The sequence below is a fragment of the Trachymyrmex septentrionalis genome, unplaced genomic scaffold (assembly GCF_001594115.1).
Source record: "Trachymyrmex septentrionalis isolate Tsep2-gDNA-1 unplaced genomic scaffold, Tsep1.0 scaffold80, whole genome shotgun sequence".
Taxonomy (NCBI): Eukaryota; Metazoa; Arthropoda; class Insecta; order Hymenoptera; family Formicidae; genus Trachymyrmex; species Trachymyrmex septentrionalis.
The window spans coordinates 1,680,425-1,695,585 of NW_017305988.1; the positions used below are offsets into that span (position 1 = coordinate 1,680,425).

Here is a 15,161-nt window from a genome sequence, read left to right on the forward strand (position 1 = left end):
GATGTTTTAAGATGTTTATTGAATCAATCAGAGAGCCTTAAGATGTTTTAAAACGTTTATTGAACCAATCAAGAGAGCCGTATTACCATTTTAAGACGTTACTTAAGATGATTTTAAAATAAGAATGGACTATGAATATCACCCTCTGATCAGCTTTGATCAATGATAAGATTTCCCTTATTTAATTAAATTTATCTTCCAATTAGTCCAATTTAGAATTATAATTATTTAATTTAATAATATACATAAAAAGAGAAAAAGAGAGAGATAAAATAGTTGTAATAATGAGAACAAATATGTTACTGGGGCAATTCTCTATCTTCTATCATTCTGTTCCCGATTCCATTTCGCAGTTAACATACATGAAACAAAAGAGGATGTTTCGCCGTATATTGTGTTTAATTATACGGCAACAGGGGAGGGAAGTTCTTATCAATAATTTTTGATATTCAAATATTCGAAATAAAAAGGGCAAACACGTTCGAATTAAGAGAAATTGCTATTAAATTTCAAGCAAATATGGCCACATTAATCAATATTCATTATATAGAGAATTGCAAAGCACATCTAAATCTTGTAAAATAATGAGAGATTCATTACATGTTTATGTTCGCTCAGAAAGGATTATAGTTTAACAATTAAGGTGGTTCTTTAGTAAATCGAGTTGTAGAAATGTCTAATTTTTTTATTTAATGAAATTGAAGTACTGAAATTGACATATGCAAAATTCTATGGTTACATAAAAAAGAAAAAAATATTAAAAATATAAGCTTTCATGTATAATTTAGTGATAGATAAGGCTCGCAGACGCTTCTTTTTTTTACTAACTCCACACAAATCTTATCATAGACTTTTCTTAAGGACGAGATTATAATAGTTTCAAAAATTACAATTTTAATAATCACAAAAAAGTAATAGGTCAACGGCCATTCTGGATATTTACCAGAATGTGTATAAACTTGCCGTATATAAATTTAATCTTGAAAAGTAAACATAATCTCATCTTTCTTTCGTTCGATAAAGATGCAGCTCTTGATTTACTATCGTATGTTCCACACTGTTTCATTAAGATATACACGTAGTTTTAATATTTTATTCAAATTATGTAAATATTTGCAATTTTGGATGGGCTCTGGTGAGAGGCACTTCAAATTTTCAGCACTTTACTAAAAAACCACCTTAAAGAGAGACCACGTATAATAAAATCCAGTGTGAAAATGAAATCGATACTTTTATGCAAATAAATATTAATGTTACCACAATTCATGACAAAATAATTCTTGACTGTGTTGCTTGCCGCTTTTTTACTGTAGATATTGATTGTGTAATGCAATATTTTCGGTCTATTCTAAGGGAATATTTGAAATTTTTTGAATGTGTGTACTGTGTATGAAATAAAATTTGTCTGCATAATGTGTAGCGATATTCTGAAATCGCTATCGGATCGTTGAAAAAACGATTTATCTCAATTTTGTAGAAATTGCAGAATTATCAGCAGAAAATATCGAAGAACGGGAAAGAGAAAAGGGACGTGAACGACTAGCGATCAACGTCGAGGTAGAGTCGGTGGTATTTAGGACTCATTGTTCTTCTAGTAGTTGCCTATGCATTGACTCGATAGATGGGCTTGTAGCTTTCTCTATCCGTCATTTGTTCCCTTTCGCCTTTATTCATCTGCCTCACGGCTTTTCTCGAGGGAGAAGCACTAAGATCTCTTAACGCCAACGTACTTTATCCTTGCTCCGACGCGATCTCCCCTTGAACTTTGATATTTACCTTCTTGTCCCTGCTTGCTGTAACGATTGACGCGGATCTACCGAAACAAACGTGAAACCATCTCCTTTCAATATCTAAAAAATAAAATTATCAATACCTAAGAGAGAAGTAATAACTCTATTAAACAAAGTATTTATTGATGTTACGCGCACTACGTAAGTGTTAGCTCTTGATTTGCATTCTTGGGACATTTGTAGACAACCTGATCAGTCGTCGTGCAAATTCTACGCGAACGCGTTGACGTTTCGACGATTTAAAAAATTCAAAGAAATAAACGAGTCGCCTACACGATACTGAAATTCCGTTGTAAATGCCTTCAAGAATACCGATTTCTTTGCGTTCCCGCAAGCAGAGAACTTTTCTCTACACACTGGTTCGCGTGTTCATCTATGTTCCATTTGTCTCCCTTCAAGTATCGATCGTCGTACGACACCGACTATGAAACTCTGTGAAACTTGCGAGTTGCGAGAGGTAACCTGTAGAATTGACAGAGCAAAAAGCTCCTTTTGGATCTGAAGTTCGGCGCGTGGAGAGATTTGCAAATTCGGCGCTACCAAGCACGAACGCTCGCGAATATCCGTTCTATGCAAATCGGCAACCTGCATGGCAAACGCGTTCCCGAACGAATTCCGCATACGAATTACCGAAAAACGATTTCTATTATACATCACGTATGGATACTGCAGCCTTAAAATTTAATATTCACATGTACATACATATACACTAACAAAATGTATATGTATGTACGGGTGTGCAAAAACTATCAAAATTAATCGTTTGTTTATTTGCGATATGTACACGAATAATAATCGCAAAAATATTTAACTAGTTTTTGAACATGCGTAAATTTTTTATTTTGTTACTTTTCTTAATTTTATTACAGAATTGTTATATTTGGATTGTATTCTTTAAAGTTATCTATATATTCTTGGAAGAATTTTCGAAGATTTATAATGTTTGTATACAAATTAATTCATATATACTAATACTATTATAAATTAATTTTATTAATAAAAAGTATCTATTTTCAAATGATATAATATATTCAATAGTATAGGAATAACATTTAAGCACAACATTCAACGTAACTAATAATATATAGAAGCATTAGAAGGCATAAGCCTAAAGTTAAAATAAAAGCTTTGAAGAAGTATTATGTATAACTTGAAATAATAGTATTTTTAATTTGTCTGTAACTAGAAACTTGAACTTGGACTGTAAAAAATTTATCCATTAAAAGAGCATTAAGAGCACACTTATGATTTACGGCATGATACTGGCTGCTTTCCAGCAAGGACACAGTCAGACACTGTGTAACACAGTAAGTCATTTCATGCTTGTTTAACGTAGGCAAACACAAGGATGTAATCATTCACTGTATTGCACAGTGTCTGTGTCCTTGTTGGAAAGCACCAACTGTTATCAGATAGTGAAAGAGAGAGAAAGAGAGAGAAAGAGAGAGAGAAGAGAGAGAGAGAGAGAGAGAGAAGACATTTTAAACCTTTTTAAATTCCTGACAGCATAAGATAAAGTGCGTGTAAATATTGAACATGCATTATTATATCTATAAATAAAATCACTGAACACGAAACCAATTATAGATGCAATAACGTTTTTATATTAGACTAACAGCCGAGCGGAAGTCAATTATCACATATTCTCTCCTGTACGTATTCTAATGAATTCGATAAATTCACATCAAGGAAAAAGTAGAACGTTACGGAACTCTTATTGTCTTCAACATAGTTAGATTATAGTTTGAATTATCCGGTTTTGTCGAGGTCATGTTTATCCTATCTATTGATCGCAGAATATCACAAATAAAGTATGTAATCTACTTATATGAAATTTATGAAGTTACAGGAACAGACTGAAAATTTATCCCAGTATTTTTCGTTTGAGGAAAAATGCAATTACTCATTTTTTTCTAATATAAAGAAAAGATAATGTTTATCCTAAACATTTTCTTTTATGGACACGAATTAAAAATTAAATTTGGAATCATGATGCCAAGAACTATGTGGAATTTTAGAAAGATGATTAATATCAGAAAATGAAAATTGATAAATGTGTTTTGTGTAAATAAAGTTACGGATATTTATTTAATTTAAATATGACAATGATAAAATACCATTAAAAAACAATTCAAGAATATTATTACGATATAAAGAAGACAATATATTGAATGTGTGGTTATACCGTTAGAATGATTCAATCAGTATCGAATGATGAAATTTGTAGTGGAATAATGTTATTAGAATATTAAAATCGTTTCTCGATAATTCTCTATATTGATGGACTTTCTTTCATCGTGTTTATCGATCATATCAGTCAAGCCAGTCAGCTGTCTGGGAAATTAATAACGAAGTCAGCACTTACGTAAAATGTTCTAACATAGCTCAGAGACGGTAAATTTTGCAGAATATTGAAACCGTGAAAAGTTCTCTTCCATCGATTTACTTGACTATGTTTGGAATTCGACATCTCAATTAAGAGAAAATCTTTGAAATACAATTTTCGGTCTTTTGATTTTAATTGCATATTTGCAATAAGCGTCTTTCAATAAAACTTTTAGAAGCTTAACCGCTTCTTAAACACTTTATTTTTTGTTGCAATATTAAAAAACATTATTTTATAAAACGAGCTTATTTTGCTCTTTACACAGTCTATTTACTTGCAAGTCTTTAAACCTAGTACGAAATTATTAAATGATATTTTGAAATACTCTCGGCATAAGTGAAACTTTTTTAGTATCATTACCACAGTCTCTCCTTTACGAGAATGCACATCCGAACACTTAACTTTTTTATGATTGATTTTACAATTGGAAGTACGTACTTAAGTGCCTCCGAAAGTGTCTCTCTTTATTCATGTGTATGATTAATCTCTATGATGAGATTTCTATGAGAGACGATTCTCTTCGATATTCGCATATTCTTCTCAATATATTTCTCTATTAAATTTTTTAAAATACATTATTCAATCATGTAATATAACACAATTAAAATGATATAAAAAAAGATTTAAACTTAATCATTGAAAATATCTGACAAAGGATTACGGTAAAGATCTTGTTCGCAATAGGAATCAAATGCGGCTCAGTTTTATCAGCGGAAAGAAGCGAGTTAGGAAATCTGATAAAGGAAATAAACTAAGAGGCTTTAGGTGCATCGGATCGTTAAAAGAAAACCGAAAAATCTTCTTCGTCGACAGGCACACGGCACTGAAATCGTAGAGACGATCGATGAGGCGTGAAATCCGTTGATAATAGACCGGGGAATTTCTTTTTCATCTGCACATGAAGTTGCCAAACAAATATATCAAAAGCTGCTTGGAAGAGAACTACAAAAGAACTAAATAAACCGTTGAATAAAAAAAAGTTGAAACTTGTGTTGTCCAATGATGTATTATGCGACACGTCATTCGAATGTTATTACTTTGTGAATCAATTTTAGATGATTACAATTGAGTATCGTATTCCTTATTGTCTAGTTAGAAAGAATATTTTGTATTATTGTATCAAGTTTATTGACTATATTTTTATAATAGTTAATCATATATGTAGACGACGAAAGCTTTAAAATGAGTTTTAAGTTAAGCATATTAAAAATTAAACTATATTTGGATTAACCATTTTTTACTTCTTATTTCTTTCTTTCTTTTTTGTATGATAATTACAAAATAATAAAATGGGCATTTTTCAAATATTATTTTGAATATTCTTATTATTCCGAATCTTATTTATTGAACATTCCTAGATTTTTCCGATAGAAGGTGTTTTAATTATCAGTATCTTTCTCGTCATTGGAATCTCTTATAACCGACAAAGTTATTTAAAGTTGCCAAACTTTGCGACGTTATTATCGCGTTATAACTTTCAATTAATATTCCTCATAAAGAAACGTCAGTATCTTATAATCTTAAAATCTCTCGATTCTAAAACTCATAAGCATTCAGGTTAAAAAACACATAAACATTCAGATTACAAAATACAATAAAATATAATAAAATAAAAAAATTCTGATAATTGATATTATAACGCGTGTGAATAATTTCCAAAAGAGCATATCTAATAATATTAAGAGTGATTATAAGAATTAAAACTGATCGTTTAATTTATGTTAATTTTTCGAACTGTTTATGAAGATTGTCAATAGTTTATAACTAATATTTATACTGATGTGATTTTTATATAAAGCATTTATACTTATTATAATTTGAAAATGAGAATTTATCGAATTTGAAACTTTTTGTATTCTTTTTAAAAAATGATTAATTGTTGAATCGTATTATGAAAGTTTTGGAATCTACTCTTGTGATTGCGAATCAAGTCATATAAGAATTCTGGAAATAAAATTTTGATTGTTTATTGACTACACATTGCTACAATTATAATTAAGAGAGAGAGAGAGAGAGAGAGAGGTCGACGATAGAACTTATTCTATTATTCAAATTTGTTTTATTGATGTCGTAATATTGCAAATATCGATCAAATATAATATGTACGTTGCGGGAGATGCAGCAATCTATTAATCATGTTAACTTTGTAGGACGCAGTGAGTATTAAACTGAAACTAAGCTATTTATATATAAATAGACGTAGAGGAAAGTCGTCGATACTGACATAAGACTCCTAAAGTGACACCCCCCTTATTTCTCAGAAACTAACTATTGCACTTCATTAATACTAATAAAAACATGATCTGTTTAGTTAATTAAAAAAGTGTAAATGCATAACTCGTATATTTATGCCTTATTTCTATATGAAATTAGCTAAAAACAAATTGTATGAATGCAAAAATAAAATTCTTACGATTTTCTTTTGTAAATTACGTAATTTTACGTTTAAATAATAATAACTATATTATTAATAATATTAAATGCGTTGTTTTAAATGCTTGCAGTTTTCCAAATTAGTTTTATTTATATTATTTTCTTTCTTAGTTTTTTTACGATATGGTTTTAAATATAAAATTGGGGTGCAGCGTAAACACTGGCACTGTCTGTAAAACAAATCATAAGCTAATCTTATTAGCATAATATTTGTAACATTGCTTCATATTGTCAAATAACTCTGTCGAAGCTGAAGGCAATGGTACATTTATGGGAAAGCTCTTGAAAAACTATCGTGTTAATTTGCAGAACAGCATAAAATAAATACGTATATAATTCAACAAAAATGTTTTACATCGAAGTGAAAAGATTCTGGAAAATCTTATATATATTTACTTATAAGTATTTTATATAAATAATTTTTGTAAAAGAAAAAGAATAATAATATGTGGCATTACTGTTCACTGTGTCAGTTTTGGAGCCCATTTTGTTAGATGCTCATTTCTGCTTATCTTACGAAAAAATTAATTATTGCAAAATTACAAACAGTATTATAAATACTGCTTATATTATCTGATAGAAGACACTTTTTAGTTTGTATTTATGTATTTAAAGTTCTATTTTTACCTTTTGTTTAAAAAATATTGTCTAAAAACAAAGTGATATGTCGGTGACCTTCCCTTATTAAATCGGAATAAAAGTTCGTAGTACTATTTCATATCATGTCTATGTTTTTAAAAAAAATTAACAATTATAACAATTCAATAAAATCCACAAAAAGAGCAGAAAATTTTCTATTTTGTCCAGTTTGTAGGTTTCTATTCGTAATAATTATCAAACGTACTGAAACTCAAAAAACATAGACCTTTTGAAAGTAGCGATTTTAAGCTTTAAAATCTTTTTTTTTTTTATTTAAATTTTGTTCATTTTTATCGAAATTAAAGCTGCTTGAATTTTTAAATTTGTAGTGTTACGAATTTATTTCAACCTACATATTCGCGTTTACAGAAATAAATGTAGGTAAATTAGATTATTATTTATACGTTGTCAAAATCGCTGTTGAAATTATTTGCAAAAACATTTCTATATGTTTATAAAATTAATTTTAAATTCTATCCTGTTATGGAATATAACATTAAGTAGAATTTATTATATAGAAACATAAATATTAGCACGAAAATATATGCATATGCATTTTACGTAAAATCAAGATAGTAAAACAAATAAATTAAAATATAAAAAAATTACGATGAAACGCGCATTGTATTACTTTACTTCAAAACAAATTATTGAAGCTTCTTCGACTGAGCTTTATTTATTATCAGCATCTCACGTACATAAAATGTAATTTGTATTTTACACATATCAAAAAGATTATTACAGCATAACCGAATACATAGTTTGTAAGGTAATAGATAGCATTAGATAGCGATAGATAGTTATACACGAATAGCAAATACGATCCCCTTCCGAAATCACCCAGCAGTAAGTCAACTCGAGCTGAGATCCTATCGTATACAATCGAGCCGAAGTCGAAACTAAAACAGAAACTCGAGCTGTGCGCATCATCTATCGAATTAAAATGTTATAGCCGAAAAGCATATTAGCGCTATTATCGCTACTAGATATGTGTCAATATTATTTTTAGCAGCCGCACATCGCTGGAAATTTGAACGGGTAATCTCGCTTTTAGCTCTCGCTGCAGTTTACAATACTGGCGAAAAAGAATATTTTCTTTAAAATAGTTTACAATAACAGCTGTGTAATGCTATTTTTATAAGATATGTAGGTATACATAATTACGGAGAATAATGCGTAAAGATAGATAGATATATATATAAACGCCTGAAATTAGTGTACTTATTAGCTTATTTGATTTTACTAGCTTAATATGCAAATTGAGAGTCAATTAAAGCTTACAAATCGACCTTTTTCTCCCCTCGTACATTGTTTAGTTATTCGTTCTTTGGCCAGATAAGCCATGTTAAAAATACACTGGGACGTTTCTGTCTCTTCTGTTCTCTTCTGCTTCGCGAAGATATCTTTGTCCTGGCCATTACAATACTTTCACGCTTTCTCTTTCCTTTCTCAATTTTATTTGTATTATTTCTCTCCTAATCTTCCTTTCCCTTCTTTATCTTCTTCATTGATGTCTTTTATTCTCTTATCCTTCTTCTCAGTCACAGGAAGGAATGTTAGTGAAACAGCAAAGCGAAATCTATTAAAAGTACCTTTTCGTTGGATTTGATAGCGTAAGAAGAAGGTAGTTTGATGGATGGAACGTTACAGCAGAAAAATTCAATGTCGGTGCAAATGTGATTTAAGACGAAAGAAGGCTAACGCAATATAATACAGATAGAGAAATAGTCGAATAATTTCATTCCTATAATACATAAATCATAAATCCCTTAAGGATATTTGAAATAGAAAGGGAGAGAGAGAGAGAGAGAGAGAGAGAGAGAGAGAGAATATGATATTAATTTGACTAATTTCTCGAATGAATTTTCGAATAAAGTACATATTTTCATATTGTAAATACAAATATTAGTTCCGACAATTTTAATATGAGTGATGTATAAATTAGAAGTTTAATATTGCAAATAAGTAGACTGTATTTATAATGAGAAATTTCTGATTTTATTTTGCATTTTTTTAAATCAAACATACAAAGAATAAATTACTTTGTATATGTATGTTTGATTTGTTTCTTTATAAATAGCTTTCTTTTTGATTATTCTGTGATTTTCGGAGATTTCCATTTCTATGCAATAACTAAACATATTAAACATATATTAGCGTATGCTATAATTATTATAAATATATGTATGAAACGAAATTAATAACATACATGTTTCTTAAATGTTCAGCCAATTTGTGAAGGACTATTTGTAAATGGTAATTTAAATATTGAAATAATCGAATATATATATATATATATATATATATACATGTGTGTGTGTGTGTGAGTGATGATGTAGCAGAATATGTCACATGGTAGTATTTTCCACGCTTGAAAGCATTTAATAGGTCATGTTAATTAGAAGCACGCTAACGGATGTAAATTAGCAACAACATAAATATTCTTTCCCTCTCTTTCTCTCTCTCTCTCTCTCTCTCTCTCTCTCTCTCTCTCTCTTCCTCTCTTTCTTGTCTCATACATATTTTAATTTTGTTTTAAAATAATTTTTTCCAAAGAATTTTAATCAATATTTGTTTAATTTCAATGCTTACATTTTATTATTAATATTGTCACTATGTATACAATTACAAAGTTGTTATTAATACTTTTTAATTTTCATTAATATAAAGATATCATCATTGTAGAGAGTGCTCTTTTGCTTAATGAACATTATGAAAGAATTACTTTAATTAATTTTTGAAAAATTATTTGCTTTTAAAGTGCTTTTAACAATAGCTTTAAGATATATTCATTTTATGTCTTCAAAAAGATGAAACCTCGCAAATATGAAACATTTAGTTGATAATAATAGGGTATGTCTCCTTTTTTGCTTTGTTTCGTTCCTTCTTCTCGCCTCGTCATGAACCACTCGATTCTTTTCATGTCGACCACCGCAATAAGCCATCTTAAAGCTCACTTCGAGGTTCTCCTCTTAAATCTATTTTGATGAAAGGACTATACGGACCGTGAGGAACAGGGACAAAGAATATAAGAACAAGCGGGCAATGAGATCAGCCGAACTCAATGTGCGTTTTTGAAACGTATAATTAATACATAATGACGGAATGAAAGAAAAACTAAAATAAAGAGAAAGAAAAAAAAAACCGAAGGAAATATCGACGACGATCACGTCGTTACGAAACGTCATTTCGCGCCCAAGGTGACCCAGAAAGTCATTTGAATTTAACCCGGGCTACGATAAATGGCAAACTTCGTCGACAAGCAGAATAGGACGTAGATTAACTGCGCTTTGTACCGCGGATCGATACAGTTACAATGAAACAGAAAGGCTAATGGATTTGAAACATGAATTTTTACGTTCGATATTCCGCGAATGGAATATCCCATTTCAGTTGAGGAAGAATCCCGCAAATCGACATTTCAATATAATCCGGGAGCAATTGTGTGTGTTGAATTAAACTTTATATTTTATATTAGCCATGTATACCAAAATGTATCACTTTTCTTGCGTCATCCTATACGTAATTTGTTCGTAAGGATTACCGTACACAAAAACTTGAGTTTTCGTGTCTCAATTACGAAATGTAATAGCAGGGTAATCCATTTACGCAAACGTGATTGGCTGTAGCAGCCGAAAGTAGTCCGCCGTGTCAGAACTTTCTGACTTAATATACGAGTTCCTTCGCGTTTTCCGACTATTATCGTCGACTTTTTCGGACGATAACACCGGTTATCTTATTCTACTAGGGCTCGTATTCTGGCTTTTAACCGTTTTAAGTACTCAAACAAGGATTTCTCTGGCGCAGCATGGCTCTGGAATTGTCCGAGACAATTAACATTAACCGACAATACGATTATCGTGAATTCTTAACTTCGAAATAGCTAGTTTTTGGAATTTATTTTTATGCATCTTCTCTGTGTCGAGTCTACGTGTTTGATCATTATATACTTATTTTTAGAAATTTCTATTAATTACATCAAACTTTAAAATTTGTCGCACAAACAAATTAATACAAAAATAAATTGCTTGTATTTTTTGAGAACTGGCTTGTAATAAATCATCAGACTTATTCTTTATGACGAAATGTTCACATTCTTTCGTTCGCTATCACGCAGTTCTGATGTGTAAGCTTCTTAAACAAATATTTTGAAAATTATATATAATAATATTGATTTTTTATTATATATTTGAAAATCTATTATTAAATTGATTTTTTTCAAAAATTATCGCTATTTTTGAGGATATATTTAAATTTTTTTCATTTGCACGAATAATTGGATAGCAATATTCGTAATATTGCAATACTCGTATAGAAAGAACCTCACACTAATTATATAGAAAATTGGATGCCGGTGAAATAATTAAGTTCATTTTCATGTATGTTGTAGCTTTTAATGAAATAAACAAAAGATGTAATAAACACATAGCTCAATAATTCTTAATTTTGTCTATTACAAAAGTGAAAACGAATCCATTTCACCGGGACTCAATTTTCCATAATTAGATATCACACTAATTATACCGAACATTGGGTCCCAGTGAAATAAGTTCGTTTTCACGTATATGTATTGCCTGCTTATAATGAAGTAAATAAAAGACGTAATAGACAAAAGACTCAATAATGAATAGTTCTTGAGTCATGGTGTATCAAAGATTAAACAGAGTATCTTATTTTTTACATCATAGCTCAAGAATTATCTATTATTGAGACTTTTGTCTATTACATTTTATTTTATATTCACTACATTATAAACTACAACATTATAAGCTACAACATAAAAAGGAACTCATTTCACCAGAATTCAATTTTCTATATAATTAGTGCGAAGCTCTTTCATAAAAATTTTCTGACAAATTTATTTGTAAATTAGAGAACATTAACACTATTCAAAATTTATTTGTAATTTATTGATGATTTTGTATCTGCATGACTGGATATTGAATTGTACAATAAAAGCACAGTTGTCGCCGAGGTTATTGCTGTTACATTATTGTTATTATTATTGTCTATACGTATTCTTTCATTATCTCTTAAAGTTTTAACGACACTATAACAATTATAAGGATTAGGAGGATCTTCTCACAAGGATATAATGTATGGTACTTATGTTTATTCGGTAATAACTTTGATCGTCAATCTTTTATTATTATTTGTAGAATATCTTATATGACAAATATAAATTAATTTCAAATATGTATATTTGTTATGGAATAAAAAATAAAATCTTTTTGATAAGATGTTTAAGAAGATATACTTTTTTCTTGTTCTTAAATAATGCAATAACTATTGGAAAAATGACGTTAGGATAATTAATCTTTAATAAATTCCATTTTTTTGTCTTCTCCTTTCTCTCTCTCTTTCTCTCTCTCTCTCTCTCTCTCTCTCTCTCTCTCTCTCTTCAATTTTTATATTTTAATATTAGAAATGTATATTCTACACTCAACATTTTATCGAATAATTTTATATATAAGTATGTGTATATATTATGGAGATATCGATATTCAATGATAAGTTTTCATTAATTAATCTGCGTTGCATCGTCGACTTGTGTAATTGGAATTTGATAAAAGGCGGCATAATTATTAATATTATATAATTTGCTCAGATAAATAATATATTAATTAGATATAATAGTTCAACCGAACATTGGCGAGCTCAAATTGTAATTAATCGGTATTATAACTAGACGTTTACTCCAGCAACGTTATAATTTTATCATAAATAAATGCTATTGTTAGATTTTTTAAACAATCGTTATTTATTAATCCGTACTTATTGAGAAAATATATGTAATGATTTAAAAAAAAATGATATGTACTAAAGAAATACACATAACATTATTTCTGCTACTTTCCTGTGCTATGTTAGTACGCGTTTTTTGCGCTTCTATAAATAGTCTGAAGTATGGATTCTCGAATTCACCTGTGTAAACATAATGCAAAGTACAACGCATTTTTCACCATTTTAATGGTACGTTGTATAATCATAAAAATAAAATCTTACGAAAAATAGTCATTTTAAGTATTTTATGAAAATAAAATTCAACCTTAAAAAGATATTCTCATTACTTCTATATGTAAAAATATCAAGATAAAATGTCGAATAAATTAAAAATAGACACTGGATTATTAATAAGCTAAATTGATATAATTTTTACAAATATATTATTTATTCATATGTTCTCAATCAATCCTATTTTTACAAAATACTTAAAATACAGTATATTACCATTATATATGATCTACTTTATAAAATAATGTTGCATAATAGTAAGATTTTGTTTCGAGTTTTGAAACAATATATTTGTTGAAAGTTATATTACTATAGTTTAGAAATGTGTAAAAGAATGAATCGTAAAAGGTACCATAAATAATTTTGCGCCATAATTTCCTAGGCAGCTGACAACCAGTGAAAGACTAAAAGCCTTTTGTCTCCAGTTTTGTTTAATCCGTGAAAAAATTGCAGTACGGATGCAGTTTCGTTTTGTCGTAGTCAAATTATCACTGCGTGCTTAAATATCACATCCCTATGTATTTTAAGCTGTGCATTTTACTTAGAATATGTTATAATATGTGGATATTTGCTACTTAACGAGATACGTATAAGCACATTATTAGTCTTCTGTTTAATATACATATATTTTAATATTTATACTTGCAATTCTATTAAAAAACTAAATTAAAATTGTCTTTACATGTTACATGATACTATTAAATTTTATAATTATATATATTTAATTAAATACATAAATATCAAAAACCAAATTGATCTTTATTACATTTATAACTGTAATTAAAGAAATTAGATAAAGTTTATTTTGAGACATGACTCAAGTTTTATTTCTTATTATTTAATAATTAATTCTTGAAAAAATATTATATGCGTGTATATATATATTATTCTAAGTTTGTAACATTTTTCCACAAATGACTTAAAAAGTACGGAATTATTAATTAACCTTATAAAACGGAAGCGCCACTAATGGAACTAGCTGTTCTATTTTTCACATTGCAATTTCTATGTTTCTTATCATTAAAACTTAGTCTGTCTACCAGACTTCTAATACTAAAATTAATTGTTAGATGACTACCAGTAACTACATATATTTGGAAATGGAAACTTACACCTCATTTTATATACTATAATAATAAGCTTTATTTAGGCTTCATCGCTTGTATATTGTAACGCACATGTCTTATTTATTTTTTTAAAACTTTATACACTTTTTTTTATTATTATTTTCCAAAAGCAAAAATGTTTTAGTTTCACAAAAATTTATTTTTTCAATTGTCACGTCGCCATATTGATTATGCCATTTTGAATTTTGGATTTCTGGTACGAAATTGGAGGTAAATGTCTACCTTTATACAGTTAGCCCCAAATGATCTCTAACTGACCTAGATCTTGATCTTGATTCTCAAGAAGGTCAAGGTCATTGATCTTTTCTATCGCTCGTTATTCATTAAAAAGTTATGAACAGATTAAAATTTTTATGAATAGCAACGCACAATTTTTAAACATAATTTTTAAACATATTTCAGCAGTATTTTTCCTTGACAGAGGGAGATGAAATTCGTGCGCCCCCAAGCAGAGGGCAGATGGAATGAGAATCGCTTCAAGTGAAAGTTGCACGCCCCCCAACCAGGTGAGAGTCGTTTTGCGTGGAAAGTCGTGTGTCCCTTGGCAGAGGGCGAAGCGATTCCCATCCCATCCCTCTCCCCTGTTTGGGGACACACGACGACTTTCATCCGAAATGACTCCCACCCCACCTTCTTCTTTGCCAATGAACGCATAATTTTACACGTGAAGCGAGATCTACCACTACCTGTCCCTATCAAGGGAAAATATGCTGAAATATGTAGCTTATGTTTAAAAATTTTGTGCTATTCATAAAAATTGTTCTATTCATA

The 15,161-nt window shown here is 29.3% G+C and overlaps 1 protein-coding gene across 2 annotated transcripts in view; it reads left to right on the top strand.

The window, feature by feature from the left end:
* LOC108754739 overlaps window positions 1-15,161 on the top strand; it is a 64,130-nt gene that overhangs the window by 587 nt on the left and 48,382 nt on the right. The window lies entirely within an intron of this gene.